Here is a 10943-nt window from a genome sequence, read left to right as displayed (position 1 = left end):
ATTGGTGAAGACATGTCTACAATTTAAATGATTTATTTAAAACTCAATGTATGAAGTCGGGTTCGTGTTAGCAGCACTTGTACAATTGACTGTCATGCGATCTTATACCTTGTGTAAATAGGTGGACACTTTCGACAAAGGCGCTGCAATATTGAAGGGAACATTATAATTTGCCTTTTTTTATTATCTCCAGCACAATGACAATTTCATATCAAATAATCGCTAAGTCCAGATCATCTGACAAATTGGTCACACTAGTAAGGAATTTGGGAGTGTGAAATAACTTTGCTATACTCAAGTATGATTCGTAATAACAGCCAATGGTCAGTGGGGAATATATAATTTTCGGTCCTTATGAGACTATTTATGACAGTGAGTATTGTTATTATCATAATTTTAATGATTAAGTTGAGTCTGTGTAATTATTTTCCATCTGTCAAAGTCATTATCTGCAATAGTTAATAGTCGTCTGTAGATATTGTTATCTAAATCTTATAAGTGATTAGATAATATGAAACTTTGTGGTTTGTCGAGAAAGGGCCAACAACTTTTACCGCCATATAATTCTTCTAAACTGGAAATACATGACAGCTATAAACGAAAAAAATCTCTTTAAAGCTTAAAATTTTAGGTTCATTAACTAACTTATAGAATGCTCAAAACATTAATCTTGACTATGAGGGTAAGTAGCTCTTCCAAAATCAAACCATTGTTCTTTAATCTTGCGTAGTGCCATAGCCTCTGTACCATGGCCTTCCACTGTCTTGGATTAGAGTTCTTTTGCATAAGTGTACACTTGGACACGCTGTTTTATTTTATTTCGAAGTATTTTAAAGTTTTTATAGTTTATATATGAAAGATCAAATATAATGTTGTCACTGTTCTTGGTATATTATATTTTGATGGTTTATGATTCCCTTTTAGTTTTTTATTTCCTTGTTTCCTTTCATTACTGGGCTTTTTTCCCGTTAGAGCCTTTTAGCTTGCTTTTTGGAGAAGGATTTTAGCTTACCTTGTAATAATAATAATAATAATAATAATAATAATAATAATAATAATAATAATAATAATAATAATAATAATAATAATAATAATAATAATAATAATGATAATAATAGTAATAATAGCAAGTCTCTATCATATTTTTTCTTCTGATTGAATATACAATAATTCACATTTAGTTTGCAAGTACAATTCCTGAGAAATTTTTCCTAAGTTTTCCATTATAATATGAACGTATGTATATATATATATATATATATATACAGTATATGTACATATATATGTATATATATATATATATATATATAAAGTGACTGAAGTAAACACTTATTCCTTTAACAACAACAACAAAATCCAGACATTTAAATGTGATTTTTTTTTCTTTTGCTGTCAAATATTTTCGAAGTTGACATTCAGTCAATTGCTACATCAAATTTGTGATATTTTACACTGAACTATAATCTAGAGTAAAGCTCGTTAATAGCAATCAACTTTTAGAATATCCCATTTAATATAAATAATAAATAAAAAAACGGACCTTTAAATACAGAGGCGGAAGATAACTTGATTGTAAGATCACGAGTGGATGTTACCCAGTAAAATTGTTTCACCAGAGGATATTAACATAATTAAGAAATTATTCCATCAGAGAGAGAAAGAGAGAGAGAGAGAGAGAGAGAGAGAGAGAGAGAGAGAGAGAGAGAGTGTGTGAACGGGGCCCTAAATCAAACTTTCTATGATGCTAAATCTGTTATACTTTGTAATGAAGAAATCCGTCAGGAATTTCTCGCAAACAATTCCTCAGCGCGTGTGCATGCATATATATATATATATATATATACATATATATATATATATATATATATATATATATATATTATATATACGTATATATATACATACATATAGATATATATATATATATATATATATATATGTATATATATATACACACGCACATTACCAAATGGTATTAATAAAAGTAAAATAAATTTCCTAATTTACTTATATTTTTCCTCAAGATTAATTGAAAAAAATATAAGTTGTAAAAAATGAATGTTTTAACAGAGAACCATTTGGTAAAACTAAGAGGCCAAGCGAAAGGTGTTCGAATTTTTACATAAGTATTTGATACATCGATGTCTAAGTGTCACCATGGTCTCATACATCACTGAGTATGGGCGGGTTTGCTTTGCGTGTCACAATTTCAACATCTGGGATATGAATTTAGTAGCGAGAACACGAGATGATATAGCATACTCGCACACACACATAAACACACATGCACACGCACATACACGCACACACTTATATATATATATATATATATATATAAATATATATATATATATATATATATATATTTACATATATACTGTATACACACACACACACACACATATATATATATATATATATATAAATATATATATATATATATATATATATATAATGCAGCCTCTTCTAGTCTTCTGCAGGACAAAGGCGTCAGACATGTCCTTAGTATGCATGTGGTTTGGTCATTTTCATCACCAAGCTAGACACTTCAGATTGGTGATGTAGAGATCTTCCTCTGATCGCTCACAGCAAACCAAGCTAGTGTGGATGACAACAGCTAGTACAATTTTGCTGATAATGGTGATATACAAACACTTACTCGACGTTCAGTAAAACAAATATGAAATATTGCTGATATTTCTAATGAGATATCTCAATGCTTTCGCCTCAAGTAGGGGAAGTTACCTATAAATAAATTCTAACTGGTTTACAATGAATTAGTAACGACACGTGTGGTATACTTAACTCGAATGACCTGAAGTCTAGACATATATATATATATATATATATATATATATTTTTGTACGGGGCTGGACAGAAACATTCAGTGATGATTTCCATGTCTATTGAATGAAAACTTATTTGATGATAAGGTAATACGTTCACTGGAACCAAAACAAAGTTAATGATGATCAATGATTAAAACCAAAATGGATGAGGTTAAAAACAATTATAGAAAAAACGAGCATCTAAAAATACTAGCGGATATAAACAAAAGAAAAAAAAATCATCCACACACACACACAATTATGACAATTAATTAATACAAAAATAAGCGTCGATATCAAGAGAGCAAAAATTAAAATTATATTTTTAAAAAAATCATCCACACACACACACACACACAATTATGACAATTAATTAATACAAAAATAAGCGTCGATATCAAGAGAGCAAAAATGAAAATTATATTTAAAAAAAAATCATCCACACACACACACACAATTATGACAATTAATCGATACAAAAATAAGCGTCAATTTTAAGAGAGCAAAAATGAAAAGTTACATTCTGAAAAATTATAAATATCAAAGTACACATCACACGTTTATTCCTACACTTTGCTTTATATAAAAAAAAAAATTATGACAATTAATTGATACAAAAATAAGCGTCGATTTCAAGAGAGCAAAAATTAAAAGTTACATTCTGAAAAATTATAAATATCAAAGTACACATAAGACGTTTATTCCTACATTTTGCTTTAAAAAAAGATGGCTCAGAAGGAAAATAAAAACAAAGGCTAACTTATCCATGGGCTACCAATTCCCATTAATTTTATCTCATTCGGTAATGCTAAACATAGAAGCTACTAAAGAAACAGGACATAACATTACATTAGACCAATATTTCCGGAACTAACCAATTTGATTAAATTCAACCTTTAATAGATGACTTTGAGCAAATGATTTATATCCAAAACAAACAATGCAACATATTGAAAAGAGAAAATGGAAATTCAAAGTCAGTTTTTTGAACAACAAAGGAAGGTAAATTTGTCCTTCAGTAAAACGCATGAAAATAAACACATAGAAAATAGGCAGTAAAATGAAGGACACAAAATGCAAGGAAGGTTAAACTAAGAATGAAAAGGGAACAGGATCATATAATCGAATAAAAAAGAGAAGTTTCGTTTTTAAGAGGCCATTGCATCTTTTTGGGAGCCTTATTCATATGCCTTACAAGGAGAGAAATAAAGGGAGGAAGAGTTGGAATATAAAGTAACTGGCAGATGTTTTTCTCTAACATCATTTGAAAAGTGGTTTGGTCTCTGAATGAATTATGAGGACATAAAAACACTCCCTTTTCAGGATCCAGTGAGCAAAATGTCTAAAATACTCGAGATAGAGCAGGTTTTTCCAGGAAAAAATACTTATGCAAACACCGTCAAAACATGTTTCACCATTAGTTATATTTCAAGATTTAGTACAGAATATTAAAGAAAGTTTGAACGGAAACTGTGGTTTTAGTTTTGAATAAATGCTGTTAATTCGAAAAACAAAGTAATATTCTTCAATTTCAAAATAATAACCATCCGTATTTAAGAAAAATATCTATCCAATTTCCTATGCTTTAAATTCAATTTTAATCATGAAATAAATGTATTACTAATTTGATTTCGCTGCTCTCCTATCGCCCTTCCGTCTCGGCAAACTTTCTTATCTTCCAAAATATGGCAGCCGTCATTAAACATCTCTCTCTCTCTCTCTCTCTCTCTCTCTCTCTCTCTCTCTCTCTCGTAAGGATGAAATCCTGAAAATATCAAAGAAAATAATTCTTCTAAGAGCATTAAAATAGGTGAAAACAGAGTCTTTTCCATAATACAAAACTGCTTTAGTCTTATTATTGTGAATCTTGAATGAATTTGGCTATAAAAAATAATTCTGATATGAATAAGTCTGGTGGCTTTTGATTTGTAATAGAAAATTAGCATAACATCAGATAAACTCTTACTATAGCCGTCGATTGATAGCTGAAATACAAACACAAACATATATATATATATATATATATCTATATATATATATATATATATATATATATAGATATATATATTATATATATATATATATATGGGCTCAAGCCATGTCGTCCTGATGGAAGTTCCTATAGGGTAGCTTCCTAGGGTATATTACAACTACGGCGATATTCCCAGAGAATTTACCTTAAGGTACCAGAATTCTAACTCCTGGAGCGAGTATCCCTCGTGAAAGGGATATCGCGACATATCAGAGGACGTATTCTAGACACGTCACATGGCAATCTACGACCTGAACAGAGATTTCGTCTCGTAGGAGGTGATTGACGAGATACGAATTCGGGAAAGAAAAAGGGGAGCCGCTCCCAAGGCTTCCCTATCCCCCGATTCGTATGCGTGCCTGGCGCCAATCCTGGCGCCATCTGTATTCCTTTTTGCGTAGCTTAACAACTCTGTGTTTTTTCCTGTTTTTCTCGCAAATCTTGGATTTATTCAGCTTTTCATGGCTTCTCCGTCTTCGTTGGCCTCGGATAAGTTGAGTATAGTGTCTGTTATGTATAAATGTAGGCTCTTGGTAAAATTTTGAGTGATTAATAGGATTAATCTTTGATACAAGAGCCGTAGCCTACCAGAGGTGTCCTGGACACTGTCACTCGCTAGGTATAAATTAGTTAGTCAGAGTGACATTCCTGGTTGTTTTGCTTTAATAAATTTTAGCTATTTAGCTTTACATAGGATTTCCTTTCGTGCTTAGTATTATTTGGCGAAGTATTCGCCATTCTGGCCTACGCTAGGCCATGTAGCCTAGTCGTTTGGTCCTAGTACTTCATGCATGATTTTGGTTTTTCCGAGTGTAATTAAAATTTTATTGAAGCTTTAGGCGATATTTTATACATTTAAGACGGTGTGGAATATTTCCAAGATTGTATACGTGTGAGTTTCGGTGAATTAGGTAATCGATTCTCTTGGTGCCTAGGCTAATTGCTTATGGAGCCTTAGTATACTTTATCATACTCCCCGGTTGCTTTCTTTTCTTCGGAGAAGGTATGCAATCCCTTTCCCTCTGTTTAAGCCTTGGGCTTATCCCTAAGTGGTTTTTTCCGAATTTATTTTCGATAAAACTATACTAGGGTGTTACTGTACCTTCCTGTTCCAGTAAGTCTGGTTCAAAGAGGGACAGAACAACAGAGTTTTTAGTTTGAGTCCGTGTTGTCTGGCTTGGGGCAGAGTCTCCCTCGCTGACCTAACACTTACAAAGGGAGCTTAGCTCCCTTAGGTCACTACCGAAGGTTTCTGTAAGTTATGATTCCTTCTTTTGTGATCGACCAGACTTAGTCCTGTTGCTGTTCTCGGGGGAGGATAAGTTCTTCCCTTGGGAGTAGCAACGCCTTCCTTGCTTTGGTGCTCTGGAAGCTGGCAAGTATTGCTGGCCCTTTCCCTTAGATCTCCCTTAGGCTAAGACAAAGTTCTTGGCTGCGGGTGATCTGTCACTAAAGCAAGGTTGGCAGGACCCTCTTGTCCCTTCCCCCTCTATCTCCGTAATGGCCTACCCATTACTGTACTGTACCTTGCCGGCCGGCAGAGCTGGCCGGCAGGGGTATTACTGTACTGTACGTCATTCTACTTCTGGACCTAGTATAGGTTGGGATGTGGAATTGACTAAGCCCATTGCCGGCCGGCAGAGATGCTGGCCGGCAAGGGTCTTATGTTTTCGAGTGCTGCCCGGACCTCTCTTGGTCCCTCATCCATGCCTGCCGGCAGAGCCGGACGGCATTGGTCAAGGAAGCCTGAATTAAGTTTCTCCCCTTCCTTATATGCACTCTTTCGGTTGCCGGGCTTGGGGGGTTGTGTACACTCTTATCCCGGCATCCATTCTATTTTCTTCTAGTGCTGTACCTGTCCCGGCTGCCGGCCTATGAGGCCGGCAGCCGGGCAGGTGTAGTCTTCTGGTTCTTTTGCTGCCGGCTGGCATCGGTCTTGTACCTTTGCCGGCCGGCTTATGTCAGTCCTTGTCTGCCGGTCACCAAGAGTGTGGCCGGCAGCTGGGTACTACCTTGTGTAGTTGCTGGCCGGCAGTCATTGCCGGCCAACACTGACTGTTGCCGGCCGGCAGTTGCTGCTGACCAGCACAGGCATTTGAACCAGAGTGCTGCCGCCCTATAGCTGTTAAGTAGTATACTTTAAAGCTAGTTGTGGTGTGTGCCGGCCGGCAAAGGCAGGCCGGCACACATCCTCCTATACTGTACTAGTATTCTTCTGTATAGCATATACAGTAAGAAGAAAACTATAGTAAAGGTTTAGGTACAGCACTATATCTTCTAACACTATTGTGTTTTCTTGCACAGCCCTTTGCTGTTGCCCTCAGATAGGAAGCAGAGTTCTTCCCTGTCTATTATCCAGGATTTTGAAATCATTGCCTAGGTGTGAGCTCCACCTGTTTCCTCTGGAAACCTTGCATTGGTTACTCCAGAAGAGATAAACCATTTTGATTTTATTATCTGGAAGGCTGCAACAATGGGTTGTGAGGGAAACACAAGTGTGTGTCTTTCCTTTATGAATTGTTATGCTATACTATGCATATCCAGTGATACATAGTTCACTTGATACTCATGGAAATTTCTTCTCTTTACAGGAGGACCCTCCGAAGTGCGGAAATGTTTTCTGCAATGTCCGCAGCAAGAACCTCTGCGGACATGAGTGTTGTAGGAGACACGCAGCATGCGCTGTCTCCAAGGATGATCTCCAGTATTGGGACTCTCAGGTATGTACTGTATGCACTAACCTGATTACCTAAGGCTTTTGATTCCCCTAGAACGGCGGAATCAAGGGATATAGCAAGGGAAAAGCTTCGTACTTGGGTAAGGGGCTTCAAGAAGAACACCTCTGGTCCTTATCTTCCAAGTGAGAAGATGAGGGCGTATCTTTTTCCCCAGGCATCAGCTGAGGCAGTGATTCCCCAGCCTCAAGAGGGGATCCCTCAAGATCAAGTCCAGGTGGACGCGGAAGTCGCAGTTGCGATGCAAGACATCCAGTTGTATGACAGGATGTCTGACCTGGACGAACGTTTGGAAGAAGACCTCCTGGCAGAAGGTCAGGATCAAGTTCAAACCCCGGATGTCGTAGAGGATGAGGTCGACGAGGTGTCGGCTACTCCGGTTCAGATGCCGGAGCCTATCCCCTCAACATCGGCTGGTCTCCCAGTAGAACTGTGACAGGCCCTCTCTTCGATTGTTGGAATGATCCAACAAATGCAGAAGGAGAATCAGGAGAAGGCGGCTGCAATGGAACTGCGTATGCAGTCCCTAGCAGAATCACATGGGCCCCAGAAAAGGCTCAATGTGAAAGACCTTCCCATATGCTCAGATGCTAACCCATGGAGGTATGCTGAGCACATGCCGATGACGACTGGAAAGATCGTCATCTCGGATAAGCTGGGTTCAGTTCCCCTAGAGGAGGTAGAATTCTGGCCCAGCAAGGCATCATATCCGGACTGCTATGTCCGGCTGAGAAAAGAACCAGCTTCAAGGGAGGAGACAGAGCCGAAGGAGGTCATTATTATGGACCACGCTAAGGCTCAAGCCCTACTTTCATCCTCGATGAAAGAGAGGGGCTTCTCTAATTCGAAGGTAGCTGCATTGAGCAAGAAGCTCCCTTCTTTTGTGTCCTCTCCTGATAGAGCCTTCCCCTTTTTACAGAAAGGGTTTGCAGCTGTCCTAAAGGCAGTCGAGGCCGGCAAGCCTTGCCCCTCCCTGGAGGAGTGTAAACCCTTGTCGCTGGCTCTGCCTATGGACCACAAAGACTGGAAGGATGTCCACCTGACATTCTCAGTGGGAAAGTTGGAGGCTGATATTGCCGGACGGCAATTCGGCGAGGACCTCCCCAAGCTGTCCGAATCTCTTTTACGAAGAGAGTTCGAGACCAAAGAAAGACTGGCTGCCTCAATGTCTCATCAGACTACTCTTGAGACAATGGCAAGTGACCCTAAGGTCCATGAAATGTTCATGGTAGTGGCTAAGTCTCACCTAGCCACAGTGACGAAGGACCTTTTTGGCTTCATCAAGGCAAGGAGAGCTTGCAGGGAGTTCGTGTTCACCGGGGCTTCGGTGAGACACGAGCCAAGGAAATTAATCTCCTCCAACATTTGGGGAAAAGACCTTTTCCCTACCGATGTGGTCAAAGAGGTTGTTGATAAGGCCGCCGTGGAGAATAGAAACCTTCTCCAGAAGTGGGGCCTGGCTATCAAAAGAAAATCTTCCCCGGATGAGGGTCCTCAACCAAAGAGGAAGAATATGAGGACTAGGCTACCATCTCGGCCAGCCAAGCCTTATAGACAGCAACAGCAACTGCAATTGCCTTTGCCTCCAGTGCCCCAGATGGTGGCACAAACCCCGACTGCTTTTCAGTGGGTACCCCAGGCTGTGCCAGGTCAGTCAACCACATTCACCCCAACGTTCGAAGGACAGTCTTCTTCCTTTCGTGCAAAACCTAGAGGAGCAGCCAGAGGCTCGTCTAGGCGCCCCTCAAGGGGAAGGGGATTCAGAGGTGGTCGTGGTCAGGGAGGCAAGACCTCAGGACGGCAGTCCAAGTGAAATGATACTGGTAGGAGGGAGACTGATGAAATTTTGGGATCGCTGGACCTTCGATCCCTGGGCCCAAAGCCTACTCAAGAATTGACTGGGTTGGAGCTGGTACAGCACTTCACCCCCATGCCTTCGGTTTTTCCAACACTCCACCCCCGTTTTGGAGGAGTACGTTCAAGAACTGTTGGAGAAAAATGTGATCCGAAAGGTGAAGTCCATCAAATTCCAAGGGAGGCTGTTTTGTGTTCTCAAGAAAGACTCGGAAAAGCTCAGAGTCATTCTGGACTTGTCACCACTCAACAAGTTCATAGTGAATTGCAAATTCAAGATGCTAACACTGCAACACATAAGGACCTTACTGCCCAAGAGGGCATACTCAGTCTCTATAGACTTGTCAGACGCCTATTGGCACATTCCAATCAGCCGTCGACTCTCCCCCTACCTAGGGTTCAGGCTACAACGGAGACTGTACGCCTTCAGAGCCATGCCATTCGGGCTAAACATAGCCCCAAGGATTTTCACGAAGCTTGCGAGCGCAGCTCTCAAACAATTACGCCTAAAGGGAATTCAGGTAGTAGCCTACCTGGACGACTGGCTGGTGTGGGCAGCATCCGAGACCGAATGCTTGCAAGCTTCCAGTCAGGTGATCCAGTTCCTAGAGTACCTAGGCTTCAAGATCAACAGAAAAAAGTCTCGACTTTCTCCATCCCAAAAGTTCCAGTGGCTGGGAATCCACTGGGACCTTTTGTCACACAGTTTCTCCATCCCGACGAAGAAAAGGAAGGAGATAGCGGGCTCTGTCAAGAGACTTCTAGATTCCGAAAGGATATCAAGACGCGAACAGGAGAGGGTACTAGGCTCTCTCCAGTTTGCTTCAGTGACAGACCCAGTGCTAAGAGCACAGCTAAAGGATGCAACCGGAGTTTGGAGAAGGTATGCATCAAACGCGCGAAGAGACCTGAGAAGACCAGTGCCGCCTCGGCTACGTACTCTTCTCAGACCTTGGTCCCAAGCCAGACATCTAAAGAAGTCGGTTCTTCTTCAGCCACCTCCCCCGTCGTTGACGATTCACTCAGACGCCTCAAAGGAGGAATGGGGAGGTCACTCTCATCGGAAAAAAGTCCAGGGGACTTGGTCCAAGCTATTCAGGACCTTTCATATAAACTTTCTAGAAGCTATGGCAGTGCTCCTTACCTTAAAGAAAGTCTCCCCGCGTCACTCGATCCACATAAGATTGGTGACGGACAGCGCGGTGGTTGTGAGATGCTTGAATCGACAAGGGTCGAGGTCACCACCTCTCAACCAAGTGATGTTAGACATTTTCCGATTGGCGGAAAAGAAGAAGTGGTACCTGTCGGCAGTTCACCTTCAAGGAGTCCGCAGTGTGACAGTTGACGCTCTATCCAGGTTCACACCGATAGAGTCGGAATGGTCCTTAGACGCAGGATCATTTTCCTTCATTCTGAATCAAGTCCCAGAACTGCAAATAGACCTCTTTGCGACGAAAGACAACAAGAAGTTGCCCCTGTACGTGTCCCCGTACG

This window comes from Palaemon carinicauda, chromosome 12 (genome assembly GCF_036898095.1).
Source record: "Palaemon carinicauda isolate YSFRI2023 chromosome 12, ASM3689809v2, whole genome shotgun sequence".
NCBI classification, from domain to species: Eukaryota; Metazoa; Arthropoda; class Malacostraca; order Decapoda; family Palaemonidae; genus Palaemon; species Palaemon carinicauda.
Note: the sequence above shows the minus strand (reverse complement) of the source record.